The 24,374-nt window shown below is 40.9% G+C and overlaps 1 long non-coding RNA gene across 1 annotated transcript in view; it reads left to right on the top strand.

The window, feature by feature from the left end:
- LOC148981764 (uncharacterized) overlaps positions 1 to 24,374 on the top strand; it is a 42,784-nt gene that overhangs the window by 3,148 nt on the left and 15,262 nt on the right. Inside the window, exon 2 of the long non-coding RNA XR_016168392.1 lies at positions 9,046 to 9,200. This is a non-coding gene — a long non-coding RNA (uncharacterized LOC148981764). The remainder of the gene's footprint in view (positions 1 to 9,045; positions 9,201 to 24,374) is intronic.

The following is a 24,374-nucleotide window of genomic DNA, read 5'->3' as shown; positions in this document are numbered from 1 at the left end:
AAAGGGTGCCATGTGCGTTGGATACGCTTTTGCAAAAGCGTTGTATATGGCGCTTTGGGATGAGAATGCGTTGGAACTCTGAAGTGACGTAAGCTGCGCTTTTTGTGACTTTTATTTTGACGGCGCGCTGGACCTTGACCTTTATTTTGTCAGCTCTGAGAATGCGAGAGCCTGAGCAGAGTGCTGGCATTCTCTGTGTTCATTAGTTTACGATCTGTCTAACAGTCCTGTCTTGCGTTATTAATTTTTGATTAATTTGTATATATAAATACCCACACATGCATGTATATATTTAAGAAAAATGTGTTATTAATATATCAAATATTTATATATAATATTAATTGTGAATAAATATATATGAAATATATACATGCACAAATTTCTTAAATATATATGTGTGGGTATTATATATGTATTATATATAATATATGTGTGGGTATTTATATATACAAATTAATTATACACACTACACAAACATATATTATGTAAACACAAACTTTTATTTTGGATGCGATTAATCGTTGCCCATCCCTAATATAAAGTAGACAGTTTCTGAAAATTTTTAGCGTTTGCCGTGTGGTTGATGTCCAGTGTTGCTAGCTGAGCAGAAATACACAATCATGTTTCTTTTGGTCCCCTTAAAGTTGCGTTGGATTTTCTTGCGTAATTTTGGATTTTCTTAGCTTAAAGTTAAGAGGCCCATCTATCACTGTTTTCCATGTTCGTAGAGTTAGTTACTGGAGTAAATATAGGCTATAATCTGTGTGTTTAGCTTTTTTGTGTTTTGCGTACGTTCAGGCCAATCAGCGTACACTTACATCACTGTTAGTCCCTATACTGTTGGTTAAGACTTGACGTAGAAGCTAAATTAGTTCCCCCGAAAGGAGTTCCTAAAATCCGGGTACTTCCACCAATAGTTCTAGGATCAATGAAAAGGTTCATCCAGGGACATATTAGTAACTAAATGGTGTTAAATACTGTACATATGAAATTTCCTTTTGAAATCGTATCGTCCCATTGACAGATTTTAAATCTTTTTTTTTCTGAGAGTGTAGACGTAAATATAACAAAGCTTTTGGTAAACAAAGTTATTCGTTCGTGTTCAGAACATTTTTGAACAGTTGTAACGAAGAAATATCTAATAGAATTCACAACCGTTGAAAGAGAAGTTCCTCACACAGTGCAACACAATGTCTTTCTCTTCATGGCCATTCTCTGATTGTTATTCATAATGTAAAAATTCTCTTTGTTTGAAACCTTGTCAAGGAAATAGCTATAAGTGGCAAATCAAAGTCAAATGTAGCAGTACAAGGACATTTCTGATGTTTCATCATGGCAGAATACCATGATGAAAATAAAGAAAAAAAAGAAAAAGACTGTGAGGAGAAAAGTACAACCATACCCTCAATGTTCACTTTGAATGCTTTCCTCAACACAGTAAAATCTCAACCAACATGAAATAAAAATGGACGTTCCTAATTAATACCATTTTGTGATTTAACTTTAAGTCTAAATGAAATAATGAGTCCAGGGGCCTATACCATGAAGCCGGTTTAGGTGGCTAGCCAGCCATGTTTCAATTTACTTTGCGCCAACCCTGGGTTTTGAGCACCATGAATGTGCTTTGTGCTTTTAGCAGTGTTCATTGCCATAGTAACTTGAACTTCATGGCTAACCTGGTCCAGGGCAGGTTATGTTCCAGGTAAGAGGTTGCAAACCGAGCTTGGACCAATCAGCTGTGAGCAAAGTCACCCCACCTATTTCCACTCCAAATTAAAGGTCACTACACAGCAAATTATTTTAAAAGACAAAATCATGGTTTTAGTAAATAAATGTGTGTGATTTCGAAATTATTTCTGGAATTATTATACCCTTAAACGATCTCACAGTGACTACATGTGAGCTTAAATGTTCAATTCTCTCTATACCTTTATCGACTGTATAACTTGCACTGATATACAGTAACAAGACTTTCTTTTAGTTGTCCTCTTTCATAGCTATTTTCTTCTTGCTAAGTAAATTTGTTTAAATTCTCAATATTTTAATACTTTTATTCAATAAGTGAATTGTGCTACATCTCTGGTGAAAAATTGATTACAATGAGTTTCACTCTTACTCAGCATGTGATTGGCTGTTCGCCACTGATGTCACACCTAAACTCCTAAACTCAGAATCAAAGTTGACCTGAGTTGACAGAGAAAGTTGATGATCAGCATCATGGTACAAACAAAGTCTGGTTGGATTGGTTTGGTTTTGTCAACTCGAAACTAATCCTGTTTGTTCATCTACCATCATGGTACAGGCCCCTGAACTAGAAACCCACAGCTGATATTACATCCGGTTGTCCATTACACAGAAAATCTCCCTGCTACACATTCATACACTCTTAAAAATAAAGGTTCCAAAGGCTAACCATTTTGTAATATTTTGTTTGTTTGCCGTCAGAGACAATGAGTTTTCTCCTATACAGCGACTGACAATAGAACCATGAAATACACCAAAACACAACCTAAATTGACAAAAGATTTAGTTTTATTCGTTCGCTGTAATCCAAATCTTTAGAATCATTTCGTTTGCGAGGAACCGATCCAAATTCAGCCCGTTGGGAGTAATGTTAATGGATGTTACGTGTTTATATAAAATGGTAAAAGTGAAATTATATAAATCTTTTATGTTGAGATTTGTAAATGTTTAACGTTTTGTAGCTGTAATAATGCGAAGTTTAAAGGTGCCATATGGAATAATTGAGGTAAAAATATCCAAAAAATGAGCTACACACATCAAAAGAATGAGAAGAAATAAGTGCAATGATGTCATTAAAAAACTGGCAAGTTATAGTGCTGCCGAGATATAACCTAAATTAGCATGCTAAATTATTAGCCCCGGCCCGGCAGGTGTCGTAATACCAGTTTCGGCCATGGGAGGCGGTATGCGGGCGGGCAACGTTACCACCAGCCAAACTGCAGTACTCGAGTGAGTCGCGCTCGCGCCGGCTTGTGTGTACTTGAACCTGATGTCATGTCGTGATGTCGTGTGGAAATACAGCCCGCTACTAAATTTCAGTTCAGGGATGAGTTAAATAAATGATTGGTCGATATTATGCACGAGGAATACATTTTGGTAAGTTGTAACATATCTTTCAACAGTGTTCGTGTTCTTTTACCATTAGCTAGTAGAGATGATCGGTTCACGTGCACTAGGGATCTGTCGTCTAACATTTGCAAGCGCCAAAACTGCATTTATTGTTTGAATTGCGTAATAAAATGAACAGAATCTGAGAGCTGAGATCGGTCTCTGTGTCCTTTACTGTGCATGACAAAATGGATGTGGCGTGAGAGTGTGTGAAAAGTTGTGTGTCTCACGGTGAATTTGTGAGAGTTGGCAGCTCTGAAAGGTGCTAGCTTGGTCCACATCAGGGAATGCTGTCTGTCAAATTAATTCAAACTAATGATAAAAATGTAACATGAACAAAACGAATACCATAAACTAAAAATGCCTGGGCTTTAATTTTCCCATATCGCCGAAATGCACCGGCTTGTCTATGAGACGGCCTTCATAATTTAGTATTGAGATGTTCATTTAGTCTCTAATCTCTGAAAATCTCCAAATGATCCACGTGAAACTGCGGTCTTCCAACCTTTTACTATTAGTTTTACTGATTAATATGCGCGAGGGAGACCCGCTCGCCCGTGTTGTTTGAAGACATGAGTGCACGCGGCCGCGGAGGTATTTTTCTGGAGGTATACTGCCGCCATCTGGTATGGAATATGGTGTATTATTTGATTTTTTTATCCCAGAGGGCACCTTTAAATGTTGCAGATACGTCCATATTATAGCCTAATTAAATGTACAAAGTACTTTTTGTGTCTTTTGAAAGTTTAACAATGAGACCAGGCCGGTATTTTTGATCAAATAAATGCAGCTTTGGTGAGAATGCAATTTCTCTTATAAACTGCTCGACTTCTCAAACTTCCATCATATTACGGAAGAAAATGTTAGTATTAATGTCTAATTTTCCTAACTGGCAGGTACCCCCAAATGTGTGAGAGATCTCGGCAACCCAATTAGAGAACACATCTGTTCCATTAGAGAAACTAGACGTCATCCATCAAATGTGTCATATTCATCTCAGCACCACATTCCACATACACATGCTGCACATTACGCTCAACAAGATTGGCAATTTGCTTCAACTACATTTTAGTTCAGTGACTCAGTCTCATAATAGTGGAGGGTTGAAATTGAAAGAGTGATTCCTGTCATCTCATACATGCTGTGAAGTTCCTGATAATCACAAATGGCAACTTCCATGATTAATGTTATTGTTTTAATCTGTGTCTATATCAAATAAGATATGTTTATGAATTAACGTTTTGCTAAGCTCTGGACTCCCCAAATCAGACATGTTTTACAGAAAGTCCCACAAGAATGAAATGAAAAGTTTTTCAGTAAAATGTGCTCATGAAGTGGATAAAATGGATGGATATTGTTCTTATGAGCGCTGGAATGAAACTGTCTTATCTGGCAGTTTTCATTAACGATTTTATTTAATTATAACATTAATAAAAAAGCTCATGAAGGCAAACACTTCTCCCGGTTGACTGAAAAGTAACATTAGAACAGAATGTATTACAATATTTCTACAATCTATTGTCAACGCTACTGTGAACTCTTCAATTAAAGCATATTGACTTTTGCTTTATGCGTGAGTTAATGTAGGTCTTCTCATGTTCTACATGTTAATTTGGGAAAGACACATTAAAACTATATGTCTGAACTATATATGTTCAGATGACTTATATTTGTGATAAGACAATCCCTGATTCCCCAGTTTTATATATATAGTAGCTTGGACATTCTGCTAAACTTCTTTTTGTGAATCATCTGGGTTTTTCATATTATGTTTTACATTCTACCAAATCCTGTTGCTCGGGCAAGTTAATAGAGTAGACTGCAGTTTGATTTTCTGCTCCCTAGATAGGGCTCTGGTGCCTCCATCAGTTTTATCTTAAGGGATTTTTTTCCCCCTAGCTTTCCATCAAGTCCGAGGCAGCAAGCGAAACTACGTTATAAATTATGATCTAAAATAAATAAGCATTTCTGTCTTTGTGAATGCAAATAGCTAAAAATACAATACGATCCAGAGAAAAATATGAAAGACTGCATTCTCCGCTCGACTCGGATGTATAAATCTTTTGATGGTTTGAATTAATAGACTAAGTTTTGTCCTCCATTAGTAGACCACAATAGAACAAGTCCTCTCTAATTCCACACTACTAATGGTTATCCATTAGCATGCATCATGCGTATTCATTTCACACATTTACGGAAATCTAAATCCCTAGCAAGACAAATCTTGAAGACTTCGATAAAGCGTTCAGGCCTGGCCTTTATAGTTCTGAGAAAGCATCTGATGGGATCAGTATTGGTCCGGAGTCAGCTGTCTGAAGACTGCTTTCACACAGACAACCTTGAGATCAGCTGAAAGGGATTATTTGCTTTCAACTTTGAGTGCCATTATGGAAAAAGCTGGTCTTACCGTATCTCGTTCTTTTCCCAGAGGTTCATCTGCCCTGTTATTTTCCATTTCTTTACAGGAAGACTTCTACTGAATAAAATGGTAAACCACACGAGATAGAGTTTCACAGCATCTTCCTCAGAGTTGTATTGTGATCAGAATGGCTTATTTTGGGAAAGCTCTTGGTGTTTTTTGTTTCTTCATGAGTTGGTTCTTTGGATCATTATTAATATCTGCCATATTCGAGTTGGATACATGCATGTTTGAGGGATGCTGACATCGCTCTATATAGACGCAAACATATTTTCAAATTTCCAACATTTTCAATGGCCTCTATAATAGATACATTCTTCAGGGCACAGAGAAACCTAAACTCAAATACTTTATTTCCAGTGATGAATGTGCATAGTAAGCACTATCTTTGATGTATTCCCATTTAGATGTCACACGCTCTTGCCACAGTGCAGTGTGCCAAAGAATTATTGGCGCTGTTGTATTAAAAAAGGTATGGCAGTGACCCCACTGGTGGAAAATACAAGCCTTTTCTCACGTAAATGCATCTTTATAAAACGCAGCGTGTATTGTCGTGTAATTTATACAACCCGGTCTCATCCCAAGACGTCATATAACTGACGTTTTGGGACGTCTTTTGACCATACGTCAATATTCGCCTTTTTAGGGCCCCCTTAAACGTCGGTAGATGAGGTTATGGGATCCTAACTCTACCCCATACCTAAACCTAACCCTAAACCTAACCCGTCACCTACTGACGTTAAAGGTAAAGCGTCAGTTGTATGACGGCCCGGGATCGCCATCTACCGACGTTTAAGGGGGCCCTAAAAAGGCGGATATTGACGTATGGTCAAAATACGTCCCAAAACGTCAGTTATATGACTTTTTGGGATGAGACTGTGTTAATTTATACGCATCGTGTATGGTCGTGTTAGCCTGACTTCGTCATACTCATTTTCTAATAAGAAAATGAGTCTGATACCGCTCTATTGGGCTTTGATTATGAGGCGTGTCTTAACCGAACCAGGAAAAAAAAAACCCTCTGCACTCAATTGGATAGTCGGTAAACCTACAACCAATCAGAGCAACGCAGTAAGTCAACTCCTTTGCATAGCGCAGTTTTCAAATACAGAACTTACTTATTTTAGATTAGAAGTTAAATAACGATTGTTGCTTCTTTTACGTACTTCTCCATGAGTGCGACCAAAGGAGAAACCACAACGACCACAGGCTTTTCATTACGTCCCATCTTCTTAACGACCGTCAGAGCCAGCTGATAAGTTACACTTTTCCCGAATCATGTAGGAGGAAGGACGCCAAAAATATCTTTCCGATCGACAAATGCCTTGATTGCAGTTCTCTGTTTGTCTATTAAAATGAATGCGCTGTCGATTTATTTTACAACAGACGAGACAGCGGAATCTATACATCTCAATTCTCCAGCTGCAGTCATCTCTGAGGGAAAACTTTGATAACGTGATGAGTACGTCCTTGCAGATCACCTGTCCATCATCGTATAAAGCCCGCCCTGGCAATTTGATTGGCCCGTTCATTTCTTGCCTGATCATAATTACTCCTCAATGGATCGAGTCCAGACCGAACTTCCCGACCAAAAAATGTTGTGGGCGGAGTTCGGGCTGGCATCCAGGCTATGGTCGTGTAATTTATACGCGAAAATTAGTTTTTACGTGGATATGAGATGCAGTTTTTCACGTGCATTTGATACGCAGTTCATTTGCGTGTAATACACACGTACCCCACACCACTAGTTCTACCCAAACGTATAATACACACGCAGCCCACCCCGGCCCACACCTAAGGCCCCGTTTACCTGAAGGTGAAATGCAGATATTTCCCTGCGGATTGGCCTTTATCACAGAAAACGATTATTTCTAAAAACTCCGGCCAAAGTGGAGATTTCTGAAAACGCCGGTTATATGTTGACGTGTGAACTGGGAGAAACAGCGTTTTAGGTTCTCTCTTGTCGATCCTGAGGATTCTGATTGGCTTGCATGGATTTATCCTTAACCCCTACACTGCCGCCAATAGGTTTGGCGTAGTTATGATGGCGCTCGACGGCGTATTTATGCGGGTGTGTGAACGATGTTATTTTTGAAAACGGAGATGGTGAAAATATTAGTTTTGCTAAATACTTGTGTAAACGTGGCCTAAACCTACCCTAACCAACCAATGCGTATCATTTGCACGTAAAAACTCACTTTAGCGTAAAAATTACACATGCGTGGTATAAAGACGCATTTAGTGTGATCGGGTTGAAAATACACACAGGGGTGTACTTGGCACACAATAGCCTTCTTAGATATGCTGAAAAGAACTGATTTTGGTCCCTAGCATGATGTTGGTGTACTGGTGTGTCCCCAACAGACAAAAAAAAAAAAAATATCCCGTTTACAAGGTGCAGCAGCTGTGGTTTGCCATTAATAAATGGCATTTTTATGAATATTTCGTTGGATGGATGTATTGTATCTAACCATTTTTTTTATGTTATTTTAAAATATACTGATTACCCGGCCCAGATGGAATCTGCATACTTTCTTTTAAAAGTTTTGAAAAGAAAATCAGTGTCATTTACAAAAAAAGAAGCTGCATTCCTTACTGCCAGCTGGAAGTACTATCAAATTAGCCGAAATATGTAATAAATGAACAGGCAAGGCACATTGTGACTGACTGGCGTCCAAAGTTTTAGCAGCATTCTCACTGTCAGAAAAAAAGGTACAAAAGCTGTCACTGGGGCGGTACCTTTTCAAAAAGGTACACTTTTGTACCTAAAGGGTGCATATTGGTACCATAATTGTACAAATATGTACCATGAAGGTACCAATATGCACCCTTTAGGTACAAAAGTGTACCTTTTGAAAAGGTACCGCCCCAGTGACAGCTTTTGTACCTTTTTTTCTGAGAGTGATGTGGCTGCAAAGTCTTTGTGAGCCTGGTGATGGCATATTAGTATTATGTGTGTACTATCATACTGTTTATTTATCTTTTGAACTGGATTTTAACTTTTATAGTTTGAGTTTTCATTTTAATTTCAGTTTAAATTGTCATTTATGTCGTAATTTGTATTTATCACTGACAGCAATGTCCATAGCAATGAGTGCATAATTCAAAAATTATTAGCAAACAAAAAATTAGCAGCAAAACATTGCAAAGACGAAATTTTACAGGTTATTCGACCAAAAAAAAAGGCCCATTGCTAGAAACTTTAATACTTAGGGACTCCAAGCATCCAACAAAATCTAGGCTTTAAAAGTATTAGTGCCTCCAAAAGGCTTTCAGCTAAAAGGTCCAACTGCAGATATGACCTGGTGAGCACCAGTGATGGCTCAACCCTCTGTGTATTCTGTCAGGCATGGGCAACAGTATTACACCACAGTTCCTTTCCATCCCTAAACTATTAGTAGCCCTTTCTCAACTACAAAACATAATGATTCACTTGAGTGGCTGGCATATTTTTTAAAACACCGCTTTCTTCTCTTTCTCTCATTTTCACACAGGCACAAACACTCATACACTGGAGGCTCTTTAAAGCTTGTCCAGAGGAATGGAACGACACGGCCCATTGGTGAAGGGACATGGCCTGTTTTATTGACTGCTTTAGTGCGAGATCTTGACTCTGAGCTTCTGTATCTTGATGTTCAAGGCATTTCCAGTAAGTCCATAAGCAACACTTTCCCTGCTGGGTGACGTTCAGAGCATAGTAGTCAGTTTATCTCTGACAAATAGGGATGTGCTGATCATGTGCTGATGACGCATTAAGCCTCACAAACTCTGTTTACTCATGATATCGTACAGTTCTCGGCGTATGATGAGTAGGACACAGAAAAAGTATCATGGCGGTCAGTGTGATTCAGTAAGTGAGTCAAGAATCAATTGAGTCATTCAGTGGGATAACTGATGAGTCTTTTTTTCTCATGAATACTTAAAAAGAATCCACTCAAGTCAAATTAGATTTACTAGTATAGTGTTATTTTTTTACAATACACACAGTTTTAAAGCAGCTTTAAAGAACAGTGTTAATTTATATCTTAATATCACCATGCCTTACGCATTTAACAAAATTAGCGAAACAAGCATTTTAGATTTGGCATATCACCCTAATTTTCCTGTACAATGTGTAATTCGATGTAGGGTGAATTATTGGGAAAGTTTTTGAATTTCCACCTTAATTGGTTTCTTGCGTGATTTTTAAAAAAATCAGTCCAACACAACTACATTTCTGTAATAGTTAGGGCCCGAGCACTAACAGTGCGAGGACCCTATTGAAACTGTTAGGGTTATTATTATTATTATTTTTTTTTCTGCAAAGTAAGTGCCATTTTCGGGGCCGCAACATGCTCAAAAACTCACCAAATTTGGCACGCATGTCAGGACTGGTGAAAAATTTCGTATTTTGTGGGTTTCACAGATGGGCGGGGCAAAATGGCACGCTAGCGCCACCTAGAAAATTGGAAAAAATTAGCCCCTCGTCCACGTTCAACCTACATGCACGAAATTTGGTGGGCACGTGTATCATATCAAGACGCACAAAAAAGCCTCAAGAACCCATACCCTAAACTCGACAGGAGGTCCGCCATTTTGAATTTGGCGGCCATTTTTGGACGATTTACAGACTCCGTACTTTAACGAACTCCTCCTAGGGATTTAGTAGGATCAACTTCAAATTTCTGCTGTACCTTCTAAAGGCATTGACGATGTAAAGTTGTGCTATCTGCGTATTTTCGTCGATGGGCGTGTCCGTGGCGTCGATGATTCGCCATGAAACAGGAAGTTGTAGTAACTTGGCTGTAAATGCCCAGATCTAAACGAAATAAAACACGTTTGACAAGAGGCCCGCCCTGAACAAATCTACATGCCGACATTCACCCACAGTCATTGCGCCACCTCCTGGCAACAGGAAGTGACCTTTAACGAAGCAGCGTAGCAAATGCACATCCGCACTGGCTGAGCTGCAGAAAATGCAACACGGCTGCCTCAGACCCCGACTTGCTACAGGTGCGAGGGCCCGCCCATCGCTGCTTGCAGCTTTAATTAAGATTTAAGTTTCGTATCCATTTTAACAGGAAACAGGTTTATATTACAATGAAAGGATGTGTGACATCATATGTAAACTGCGCCAAAACACCTTTGTTGAGAGGGAACATTTGGGTGATTGGGTAACGACTTGGGATTTAGACTAGTGTACACATTTATTACATAAGTTAGTTCATACTTTGATATTTAATATGCAGGATTTCCTTTTTCTGTTCCTTCGTCATTATTTGATTCCATGTTTACATCTGTTCTGCTTTTTTTCCTCGATGTTTATTAATTTCACAATTCAGTACAACACATGAAGTCTGAAAGACATTGAAAAGTGTAAACAAGGAAGAAAAAAAAAACAAGTGGTTCAGGTCCAAAATTAATAAATAAAATGTAAACTGACTTTTTTTGGGGGGGTAACATTTGGATATAAGTTTGGGTGCCCACATACCTAATAAACCGTTTGACAAAGACATTTAGCCTGCACAAACCTTATTTTATTTTTAGCATAATCCAGCTAGTTCTTGCACAAATGAAAAGGTTGGGAAACACCACTTTAGAGCATATGCAATGTGTACATGCTATTAGCCTGAAAGGTTAAGCATTTTCTTATTTAGCCGAGCCTTCAAGCACTCATCATGCACAAATCATGCTGGGACAAAATAAAAACAACATTCGGAAAATAGAAATATGAAATGATCAAATTTCTACTGGTTCTGTTGCACTACTGCATCATATTCATGTTTCCATCAAAGGTTTGTGTAGCTATAAGACACTATTTCATATTTGGATATGAAAGCTAGCAAAAACGTATGTAATTTTCCTCACTTCATGCATTTCTGGGTCAACTTCCTGTTTGATGCATTTCTCATCCATCTACATCTTCACACACCAATGCGTTCAATTTTGATTATGTGGTCTCACTGTTATGGGGTTCAGCAAAATAGTTTTATTTTCGCTCATTATGTGAGATGATAAACACTGTATAGTTATACTCTTTCCCAATCACCCTTAATTCACCCTACTGGATACAAGCAATCGAACAGCTGAGATTTGCTACATAGTATATATCGCTATACATAATTATACTGTATGATTAAATTGGACAAACTTATAATACAACTTTATATAAAGAGCTGGGAGGTAATATTAGTCATAAATTGAGTCATTACTTAAATTTGTGTTTGCTTGCCATTAATAATGAATTGAAAAGTGTTCATTATTTTAGGTTTTTTTTGTAGTTCTTACTCTCATCAATTTAATTTCAGTTCACACACACGAAACAAAATGACTTCTCACTCAAGATAAACCATCCATACGCTGTTGTTTTTCATTATAATCTAAGCTAATTGAAAAAAATGTATGATTTCCGTCTTGATTCATGGCACGAAAACGTCACTTAAGCGATATTTCTCACGTCTTAATAAGGAAGCACGATTTGTGACGCTTTCAAAAATTTAGCTTCAAATATTGATCCAGAGTAGTGGATGCTTGCTTTAGCACAGCAAGGTGTCCTCTCCTTCTCACAGCATTGTTTTAACAAGGATCCAGGCGAACGCAGCAGTCAGGCTTCAGGGACTAGAGAGACAGATAATATGCAGCGTGAATTCAAGATGAATTCGAATAAGAAAGAGAGCAGAAACCTGCAATGCGGTAGAAATCAAATCTCTCCTCCCTTAGCCTATCCTTCGCTCTTGTCCGTCTTATACGTGCAATAGGGAGTCCATTCAATAATTTACAGCATTTGTATAATGAGCATATACACGCATTCAGTGTATACTCGGAGGTATTCCTGTCAGGTGGGATTATGGATGGGGCTTCATGTTATGCCAAATACAAAGGTAATTAGGCCCGGCTTGCTGATGTGAAGTGATGCAATGAATATAGACATCAGATCAGATCAAAAAGAAAATGGAAAATTCTGATGAAACGGGTTCAAAGGTTTGCATTGTGTACCGCCACAATGGGGCAATTACATAAAGAGCCAACGGAGACTGAATTTCAATTAAAAGCGCGACACGACCGAGATAAGCTAAGTGCGAAACTCCTTCCTAATGGACAGGTGCAAGATAAAGGTTGATTTAGAAAAGAAGGGCATGAATCCTAATTGAGCTTTGTGCTTGTTCCGACAAGGGTATAAGGATGACATTCATCCACCCACTGCAGGTTGCTTTTCTGTAATTTCCACCAATGCTGAATCGAGTGTTATGAGTGCCATGATAATCCGCTTAATTCATGAATATGGAACACCTTAGTCATGACATTTTTGAAGTTGTTTGGGTTTTATGTCCCATCATGGCTAAGCTAATTTACATGTTATTTCGTGGGGAAATAGATTTAAATCAGGATTTTATGCGCTCTAATAATACCGTGTTGACAGGTACTGCGCCCGATGGAAAAGCAACTACGATCCCCATAAGCCTTGCTGCATATGACTGGAGATTGGTTTTACTCTAATTTGTTTAAAGCCAATATCAGTGGATCACAAATAATCAAACCTCTAAAGAGAGACCCAAACCATTATTTTGGGTCATTCTTAATATGCAATGCATTGTCATGCCATGTCTTAATCCTCTTAAAGGAGTAGTTCACTTTTGAAAAAAACTTTTGCTGATAATTTACTCACCCCCATGTCATCCAAGATCCCTGCCATCGAAAAGAAATTAAGGTTTTTGAAGAAAACATTCCAGGATTTTTCTCCATATAATGGACTTCAGTGGGAACCAAACGGTTCAAGGTCCAAAAGACAGTTTCAGTGCAAACTATAAACTGTTGAAAGGGCTTTAAACGATTCCAGACGATGAATAAGGGTCTTATCAAGTGAAACGATAGTTATTAAAAATAACAACGTTTAAAGCTGCACTGTGTAACTCTTTTAGTTTATTCTTAGCTAAAAACACTTAGTTCTTTCAAAAATATATGTGCTCATTAATGTATATTTACTTCAAGTAATAAAGTATTCTCGTGAGTGTATAATAAGCCATTGAAAATACATACGGGTAAGGGGTTCTAATGTCGGTCGCCATGTTGCCCCTCCATCTTGAAAGTACATTAGCCAAAGAGGGACATACCCGTTAATTCAAGCTTCGCCTTTCGCGTTTACGTTTGAGTTAACACTCATGGACGAGTTCGAACTGGAAGCCATGTTAATCTTGGACTACATTGGCCACCGTAGGAGTTAAAACGATATTCTAACACGATAAACTAATATTTACTGGATGGTCATATACCTTTTCACCGCTAGATGGGGGTAAAAATCACACGATGTAGCTTTAAGTTTTATAAGCTGAAATGTTTTTTTTGTTATTTAAAGTGAACTACTCCTTTAATTGGTTTGTTGTAATGTTAAATTAATCCACCATCCAAACAAACCATTCAGGGTCAGGCTTTTTTCACAGCACCAGGTCTAATTTTGATGAATATGTCATTCACTTGCGTGTGATGACCATTCTGCTGTGTTCAGGAGGATTTCTTGCCAAAAAGAGAGGTAGATTGCTTACAAAACATGATAGAGAGAAAAATGATCTAAAGCCCTCCATATTGTGTCACATATCAATGTGAGTGTCATAGACAATATGACACTCATACATCAATTCTTTGTTTATGGCTTTGATTTCGAAGAATCCCTCTGCCAGCAGGCGTTCGAAAACGAAACATTGTTTTTTTTTTCCCCTCCCCTTGGCCAGATAAACAAGGCACATCGCTTCTGCAATCATTCTAAAAGGAGGGAATTACATTAAACACATAAACTTAAAAGACTCGCTGGCTCTTTGGATACAATCCCCACCTGTTACCAGCCCTGTCGCTAAAAGCCATTCGGGGTAACAACAAAGCACATCGATGTGTCATGGCCACTGCTCGGGCTAAGAGCTGCCGCCGTCTCCACCTGCAAAATGCTAATTTGACCCGGTTGAGTGTCCACACAGCGGGCATGCAGATGAGCTTACTGAATGACTGTCTGGCAAACAAAACCCATGTCTGAAAGGAAAGATTTTTTTTTGGATCATTTTTATTCATGTGGCAATCTCTGTGGTCAGTGTGAACATCGGCTTATGAAGCACTTTGAGGCTTTATTAATGATATAATACTGTTGTCACAGTGGTGTTTCGTTTAGTTTGTTTTCGTTTGGACTTGTCTGACTGTCATCACGTCACCTAGGGGGTAATCCACCTGCTGGAAACCGAAGTCTCCCCGGGGGCAGCCATTGGCTAGCAAGCCTTCACCCTCTGTTAGCATTCAATTCATTTTGGCGTCACTTTGACAGCGAATAACTTTAAATCCCAAACTAAATAACTAAAATTCAAATGCAGTACCTACTTGGATAGCATGCAATTTCAGACGCACCAGGGGTTAAGGTTATAGGGTGTGACATTTCGAAGACGTTCCAAGCGACTGACCAATGGTCCAGCTGACCAATCAGGGCATATTGTGCTTTTCAAAAGGAGGGGCTTTATAGATAAAGGGAAATAAACATTGTTACTGGCAGACTGGGACGGGAGGACAACATTTTAAAATGTTTTTTGAACATTCAAGTATGAAAATCTTTTAAAAAAACAAAATTCAAGGCATTGTAAAAAGGCATAATATGGCATCTTTTAGTGCTCATTTCTATATTTTAGCATTTAGATTACCTTTTGATGTTTTAAAAAACCTAAGCATTTCAATTTCAGTTTCACTGTAAAAAATATTTTCACGATTTGTTATCACAACATATTTTCTTTTGTCAAATCAACTTTATAATAATTTATTTAGTTGAGATAACTTATTATTTTGAGTTTCTGATGGTTAAATTAATCTACTTTATTGTATTAACTCACTTTTTCCAGTTCAATCAACTTAAAATTTTAAGGCAACCAGGTTACTTACTTTTTTAAGTTAAACCAACAATATTTTTTTACAGTGTAGTAATCACAACATTTTTTATTTTGTCAAATCAACTTAAATAATTTATTTAGTTCAGATAACATATAATTTTGAGTTTCTGATGGTTAAATTAATCTCTGTGATGGATTTAGAGAGGACTCAGAAGCGAGGATGACAATCACAGCTCTTTTAATAACAAATGGCAGGATGACCACAGGTACGTGTAACAGAGGAATTATATTAAACAGCAACAGAAGGTTCCTGTAGAACAGGCAGTCGAACTTGAACAGAAACTCCCTCTGTGGTCCAGGCAAAGATGAGCCGAGAGCTGGAGCAGTAGGGACCCAGAAACCCTCAGGGCCGGGATAGCGAGCAATGAAGAAGGAACACAGCCTCAGACTCCTAGCAGGTATGGTTCTGGAAGTATATCGTATGGACACAGAATAATACTCGAAGTAATCAGAGATATGTTTCTAGACAGGACTGGACTGGACTCAGACAGATGCACGCATCGAAACTTACGAACAAACTGACAACACGACAAGAAAGAGAAGGTAAGAAAAAGCCAAGATAATGAGGGGGGAACGAGAGACAGGTGGAGAGAGATGAGCCTAATGAAAAGTGATAACAGCTGTCAGTAATGAAAGTGAAAGCGGCAAGTGGGTGAGTGAGTGAACGAATAACCAGCAGGGGGGGACAGAGAACGAGCCAGGATCATGACAGTACCCCCTCCTCAAGGAGCGCCACCTGGCGCTCCCTAGGATGAACCCTGGCGAGACCGGAGGAAATCATCAATGAGCGAGGGGTCCAGGATGTCCCGGGGGGAAACCCAGCTTCTCTCCTCAGGCCCGTACCCCTCCCAATCGACCAGGTACTGATGTCCTCGACCCCGACGACGCATATCCAAGATCTTACGGACAGTATAGACAGGAGAATCCTCCACACGGACTGCCGAGAACGCGGTACGAGAAGTCGAGCGATTGACGGGCTTAACGCAGGAGACGTGGAAAACCGGGTGGATGCGACGAAGGTTAGGAGGTAAATGAAGCTTGACGGCGACAGGATTAATAATCTTGACTATACGGAATGGCCCGATAAAACGGGGAGCCAACTTGCGAGAATCGGATTGAAGAGGTAAATTGGAAGTGGAGAGCCACACTCTCTGGCCAACACAATAGCGGGGACTCTTAATGCGATACTTATTGGCCGAGATGCTCATGCGTCTCCTAGCACGACAAAGGGACGATCTCACTCTCCTCCAAGTACGCTTGCAGCGACTGATGAACGTCTGAACGGAGGGACAGTTCGACTCTGTCTCTTGCGAGGGAAAAAGCGGAGGTTGGTAGCCGAGACAACAGTGAAAGGGTGAGAGCCCCGTGGCAGAAGATGGGAGAGAGTTGTGTGAGTATTCTGCCCAGGGAAGCTGCTCAGCCCAAGACGCAGGATTACGGAACGCCAGACTGCGGAGAATGCGGGCCACAATCTGATTGGCACGTTCGGCCTGACCGTTAGTCTGGGGATGAAACCCTGAAGAGAGGCTGACGGTGGCACCAATAAGACGACAAAATTCTTTCCAGAATTGTGATGAGAATTGCGGGCCCCTATCAGAAACGACGTCGGTGGGCAAACCGTGTAATCTGAAAACATGATTAACCATTATCTGGGCGGTCTCCTTGGCAGAGGGAAGCTTGGCGAGAGGAATGAAGTGCGCGGACTTCGAAAAACGGTCGACCACAGTAAGAATGACGGTATTACCGGCCGACGCAGGGAGACCCGTGATAAAGTCGAGCGCTATATGAGACCACGGACGAGTAGGAACTGGTAGCGGGCGTAACAGACCAGCGGGCGGAGAATTACCAGCCTTGGTCTGGGCACAGACAGAACAAGAAGCGATAAAGCGACGCGCGTCATGAACTAAGGTGGGCCACCAAAAGCGTTGGCGAATAAGCGCGATAGTGCCCCGAACGCCGGGATGGGCTGACAATCTGGAAGAATGTCCCCACTGGAGGACGGCTAGGCGAGTGGGCACCGGAACGAATAAGGAGCCTCTAGGGCAGTCGCGCGGAGTGACGGCATGGGCAAGAGCACGCTTCACCTGTCTCTCGATTTCCCAAATCGCCGCTCCCACCACACGACCAGGAGGAATAATCTCCTCCCGGGTGGAAGAAGAGGAGGAGGAACCAAAGAGGCGAGACAGCGCGTCCGGTTTAACATTCTTGGACCCGGGCCGATAAGAGATGGAGAAGTCGAAGCGCGTAAAAAACAGCGACCAGCGAGCCTGGCGTGCGTTCAGTCTCTTTGCGGAACGGATGTATTCCAAATTTCGATGGTCGGTCCAGACGACAAAAGGAACGGAGGAACCCTCCAACCACTGGCGCCACTCGCCTAAAGCCAGGCGAATGGCGAGCAGTTCCCGATTGCCGACATCGTAATTACGTTCCGCGGAAGACAGACGGTGCGAAAAAAAAGCGCAAGGATGTACCTTGTTATCGGAGGCTGACCGCTGAGAAAGAACGGCGCCTACCCCTACCTCCGACGCGTCGACCTCGACAATAAACTGTCTAGTGATATCCGGCATGATCAGAATGGGTGCGGTGGTAAAGAGAACCTTTAGACGGTCAAAAGCCTCTTGAGCGGATTCTGACCACCTAAAACAGGACTTAACTGAGGTCAGGGCGGTGAGCGGCGCGGCTACTTGACTGAAATTGCGTATAAAGCGGCGATAAAAATTAGCAAATCCAAGAAAGCGCTGTAACGCGACACGAGAATCAGGAACGGGCCAGTCAACTACCGCCTGGACCTTAGACGAATCCATACTGATTCCCTCAGCCGAGATGACCGAACCTAAGAATGTAACGGAAGGCACGTGAAAAGAGCATTTCTCAGCCTTTACAAAGAGGCGATTCTCGAGTAAGCGCTGAAGTACGCGGCGTACATGCTGCACATGGACTTGGAGGGAGGGTGAGAAAATCAATATGTCATCGAGATATACAAACACGAATACGTTTAGCATATCCCGAAGGACGTCGTTGACAAGGGCTTGAAAGACGGCGGGGGCGTTGACCAAACCGAACGGAAGGACTCGGTATTCAAAGTGCCCGAGGGGTGTATTAAAAGCGGTCTTCCACTCGTCCCCTTCTTTAATTCGTACGAGATGGTAAGCATTGCGAAGATCAAGCTTAGAAAAAATCGTTGCTCCCTGCAGGATCTCGAAAGCTGAAGACATCAGTGGTAAGGGATAGCGGTTCTTAACCGTGATGTCATTCAGCCCCCGATAATCTATGCAGGGACGCAAAGAGCCGTCTTTCTTCTTGACGAAGAAAAAACCCGCACCGGCCGGAGACGAGGACGGGACAATAGTGCCAGCCCTGAGAGAGTCAGACAAATAATTCTCTAACGCCTCCCGTTCAGGAACCGAGAGAGAATAAAGTCTTCCCCGAGGGGGCGTGGTACCCGGGAGAAGCTCAATACCACAATCGTAGGGGCGGTGAGGAGGGAGAGAAGTGGCCCGGGAACGACTGAATACCTCCCGCAAATCGTGATACTCCTCCGGTACTCCAGACAAATCCCCTGCCTCTTCCTGAAACACAGAAACAGAAGACACAGGAGGAACAGCAGACACAAGACAATCAACATGACACGATAACTTCCAAGACAAGATAGAGCCAAGGGACCAATCGATATGGGGATTATGACGTTTAAGCCAGGGATGACCTAATACTACTGGAATAAAGGGCGAACGAAAAACAAGAAAAGAAATAGTCTCTCGATGATTACCAGAAACGGTAAGAGTCAGTGGAACGGTCTCTCTTAGCACCCTAGGAAGGGAACTACCGTCTAGGGCGAGAAGGGGGGTTGAATGCTTTAAATAGGTGAGGGGAATACCTTGCTGCCGGGCCCACTCCTCATCCACGAAATTTCCCTCGGCCCCAGAGTCGATCATGGCAGAGCAGGAGACAGATGAACTGGACCACTGAAGATGCACAGGTAGAGTAGTGCAAGAGTCTGAAGGGATCTCTCTAGAGATTGCGCTCGCCAGTAACCCTCCGCCTACTGACGAGCGCTGGCTTTTACTGGGCACGACAGAGCAAAGTGGTCGGGAGCAGCACAGTACATGCAAAGACGATTAACCAGTCTCCTCTCCCGTTCCTTAGGGGAGATTCGCAGACCTCCAAGCTGCATGGGCTCAGGATCCGGACTCGGAGCGGGTATAACGGAACCAGCAGTGGGCGTGGACCCCAGGACAGGCTCCATGCGGCGAGCTCGGCGTCGTAAGTCGAATCTCTTCTCCACTCGAATAGCCAGTTGAATGAGCTCGTCGAGCCGAGCGGGGACCTCTCGGATAAGGATCTCTTCTCTCAGCTCGGAGCTGAGACCCTCCAGAAAACGAGCGACCAACGCGGGTTGGTTCCAGCCGCAGGTGGTAGCTAGAGTCTGAAATTCTATGGAGAAATCAGAAACCGAGCGCCTCCCCTGCCGGAGAGAAGACAGCAACCGTGAAGCCTCCTCGCCGTGAGCAGAACGGTCGAAAACCCGGATCATCTCGTCCTTAAACAATGCGAAGCTGAAGACGCAATCCCTCTCCGCCTCCCAGTTAGCCGCTGCCCATTCCCGTGCCCGGCCGGCGAGAAGGGAGATAACGTACGCCACCTTAGTGCGTTCCTTCGCGTACGTCAATGGTTGTAGGGAGAAGATTACCTCACATTGGGTCAAAAACGACCGACACTGTGTGGCCTCACCCAGGTACACGGGCGGATTATTTATCCGGGGCTCCGGAGAATCATGAGACCCCAGCGAAACGGGAGGCTGGAGACGCAGGTTGTGGACCTGACAAGAAAGATCCGACATCTGGGCGGCCAAAGTCTCAACCGCGTGTCTGGCTGCGGAGATGTCCTCCTCATGCTTGCCCAGGAGAACACCCTGATGTTCGACAGCGGACTGGAACGCGTTGCCATTCGCTGAGTCCATTCTGGGTCAGTTTGTTCTGTGATGGATTTTGAGAGGACTCAGAAGCGAGGATGACAATCACAGCTCTTTTAATAACAAATGGCAGGATGACCACAGGTACGTGTAACAGAGGAATTATATTAAACAGCAACAGAAGGTTCCTGTAGAACAGGCAGTCGAACTTGAACAGAAACTCCCTCTGTGGTCCAGGCAAAGATGAGCCGAGAGCTGGAGCAGTAGGGACCCAGAAACCCTCAGGGCCGGGATAGCGAGCAATGAAGAAGGAACACAGCCTCAGACTCCTAGCAGGTATGGTTCTGGAAGTATATCGTATGGACACAGAATAATACTCGAAGTAATCAGAGATATGTTTCTAGACAGGACTGGACTCAGACAGATGCACGCATCGAAACTTACGAACAAACTGACAACACGACAAGAAAGAGAAGGTAAGAAAAAGCCAAGATAATGAGGGGGGAACGAGAGACAGGTGGAGAGAGATGAGCCTAATGAAAAGTGATAACAGCTGTCAGTAATGAAAGTGAAAGCGGCAAGTGGGTGAGTGAGTGAACGAATAACCAGCAGGGGGGGACAGAGAACGAGCCAGGATCATGACAATCTCCTTCATTGTATTAACTCACTTTTACCAGTTCAATGAACTTAAAATTTTAAGGCAACCAGGTTACTTACTTTTTTAAGTTAAACCATCAATATTTTTTTTACAGTGTATAAAACAATAAATGTTTGCTTTTAGTGTATCTGTCTTTTATTTCCGGTTTGTTTTAATACTTTAAACATAAATTTTTGAAAGAGTTTGCAGACATTTTTGTAATTCCTTTAAGACTTAATGTCCTTTGTTAATAAACAGCATAGCGTTCATTTTCATCAACTTTTTCCATGTGTCCCCATCAATGAAGAAAGGAAGAAATTCTTCTTAGAGAAATACTTTTTATATGTCATTCAAACTGTATAAGAGGTAACTTTTGTTAGCATTGTCGTTCGTAAACTATAATATAATTGTTTATAACAGCAGAGTCCAGGAGAATTTTCTAATCAAGATTCAGTCATTAAGCTTTTAATTCTACACTAATTGTGCTCGAAATGACCTCAATTAGCAACGATTTAACAAAAGGCTTGATCACAGTCACGTATTTGACTGCAGTAAACAACAAGGTGGGTATGTGCATTAGCATCAGCAGACACACCAGACTTGTTGAAATACCATGTTGTCTAATTCAGGTTGTCAAATGTGTGTTAAAAGGCCTGGTGAATAAAGTGACAGCTACCCTCCCAGCTAACAAAGTTAGGTTCTGAGAACGTTTTTCTAACGTTCCATTTTGGTTGTGGGAACGTTAATTTAAAATGTTCTAAAAACGTGGAAATGTCCAGTTTGCTTAACGTTGCTGGAACAGTGTCTTAATGTTTGCAGAACGTTGCTGGAACGTTAGCATAATGTTGTTAGAACGTTATCCTAAGGTTAGCATAATGTTGCTGGAACGTTATGAGAACGTTTATCAAACACAAATAACGTGATAAAGACGTTCCGAAACCGTTGTTCTAAGAACGTTTTTTATCAACGTAATGAGAACGTTCATCAAATACAAATAACGTGATAAAGACATTCCAAGAACGTTGTTCTAAGAACGTTTTCTCTCAACGTTACAAGAACGTTAATAACGTTATATGAACGTTCCGAAAACAATATTTTAATAACGTTTTGTCCTAACATTTACACAACTTTTAAAGAACGTTAGTGAATGTTCTGGGAACGTTCCCTGTTAGCTGGGCTATTGGTACCTTCTTTTAAATGCATTTGATCTATTAATAAAAGGCTGACTTATAAATAATTTTTTTTCCTCATATACTCTGTTTTAGAAAGACATGTAGGTGTTTCTCACAGAAAAATAAAGAAAAGGCAGGATATTCTTAGACTTCTCTGCCATACATTGAGAGTTATTTTTTTAAAAACTGAATCAGCTCACACCTTGCCATGAAAGTCAAAGCCAAGTGTGGGAATATTCCCTGAAAATTAATTTCACTGCTGAGGCATTTTATTACCTTTTAATTTCATCTTTTTGTATTGCAACAGAACAAGCCCGAAGGCTTTAACACTTCAGCTGCAATATGTTCTTTTCCACCTGACTATTAATTTCATTTAAAGTAGGAGTAACTTTCAATGAAAAATTATATTGTGCCCTTACGTAAAAAAATGACCCTTTTCTGTTAATAAATATGATGCTACTCTTCCCACAAAAGCCTGTGTTATCCATTAAAATATTGGAATATGCATCAGGTAGTACAGAATATATATATATATATATATATATATATATATACTGTATATATTCTGTATATTACTGTATATAACACAATAATATATTACATTATATTGTGTGTTTTTTTTATATAATAGTTACACATATATATATAATAGTTTATATACTATTATAATATAATGTTGTATTGTGTGTAATATAAGCCCCTTTCACACAGCACATTGAACACAAACACGACTCGGGATTGATACCGGCATCGATGCCGGGTTAGGGACCTAGTAACATTGCCGGAATCAGTCCCGCGCGCTGTGTGAACAAAAGCCAGGATCATTGCCGTAAAGTGTGTGTCATAGTGATGACGCTTGCTTTTTGAAGAAAGTTTGTGTTCGTCATCAACAAAGAAAGGACGAACAAATGTCTGCAAACTGGAACGAAGCAGAGACCAGGAGCTCCCCACTATCCGCGCTGAAGCTGAGATCGTTCACCAGCTTTGTGGAACGGTATATGTGCGTGTACATGTTTTCGACTCGTACGTTACACGTCTCATCCTGACGTCGTGTCTTTCCGGGATCTTTACGGCTTGTGTGTGAATGCATTTGCAGATCCCGGCAAATCACTGGCAGTGTGAATTTACCGAAATCAAACAATCCCAGGACAAATGCCGGCTCACATTATCTGTGTATTTTCCAGAATCTCTGTGTGAAAGGGGCTATATATACATATAGTGTGTTTAATGTTAATGCTATTTGTCAAGGTTTTTTCCACTAGAATAATTTATTTTTACACAGGATGCCAGATGTCTTGTTTTGTTTGGGGGTAGAGTCAAAATATTTGGATGTCGTGATGCTTAATTTTTAGAATAGCTAAATTTTACTGTTGTTATACACCCAGCGGCCATTTTTTAGGTACAATTGCTCAACCGCTTGTTAAGGCAAACATCTAATCAGCCAATCACATGGCACAACTCAATGTGTGTAAGCATATGAAGAGTTCAGATGCAAAAGCCTCTAAATGCCATTTGAAATTTTCTTCTTGAATGATGATTTTTATCAAACTTGTATATTTAACTTCAGTAATCTATTAATTGTTATAAGTGAAATTACTGAACTTAAATATACAAGTTTGATAAAAAATCATCATTCAAGAAGAAAATTTCAAATGGCATTTAGAGGCTTTTGCATCTGAACTCTTCATATAGACATGGTCAAGAAGATCTGCTGGAGAATTGGCAAGACATGTTACGTAAGTAACGTGGCATGATTGTTGGTGCCAGACGGGCTGGTCTGAGCATTTCAGTAACTGCTGACACTGGAATTTTCCTCCAACCATTTCTACCGTTTACAGAGAATGATCTGAAACAGAGGAAATATCCAGTGAGCTAAAATGCCTTGTTGATGCCAGAGGTCAGAGGAGAATGACCAGACTGGTTCAGCTGATAGAAAGGCAACAATGACTCAAATAACCACTCGCTACAACCTAAATCTGCAGAAGCGCATCTCTGAACGAACAACACATCCAGCCTTGAAGCATGCAGGCTATAGCAGAAAACACACCAGTGCCAGTCCTGTTCTGTCAGATAAGAACAGGAAACTGAGGATACAATTCACACTGGTTCACCAACATTGGACGATTGAAGATTGGAAAAACGTTACGTTTGATGACTCCGTTTCTCCGTAAGATGATCAAGTCAGAGTTTGATGTAAACAACATGAAAGCAT

This window comes from Pimephales promelas, chromosome 4 (genome assembly GCF_988280905.1).
Source record: "Pimephales promelas chromosome 4, fPimPro1.hap1.1, whole genome shotgun sequence".
In the NCBI taxonomy this organism is placed as follows: domain Eukaryota; kingdom Metazoa; phylum Chordata; class Actinopteri; order Cypriniformes; family Leuciscidae; genus Pimephales; species Pimephales promelas.
Note: the sequence above shows the minus strand (reverse complement) of the source record. Positions and strands in the feature narration are given on the sequence as shown.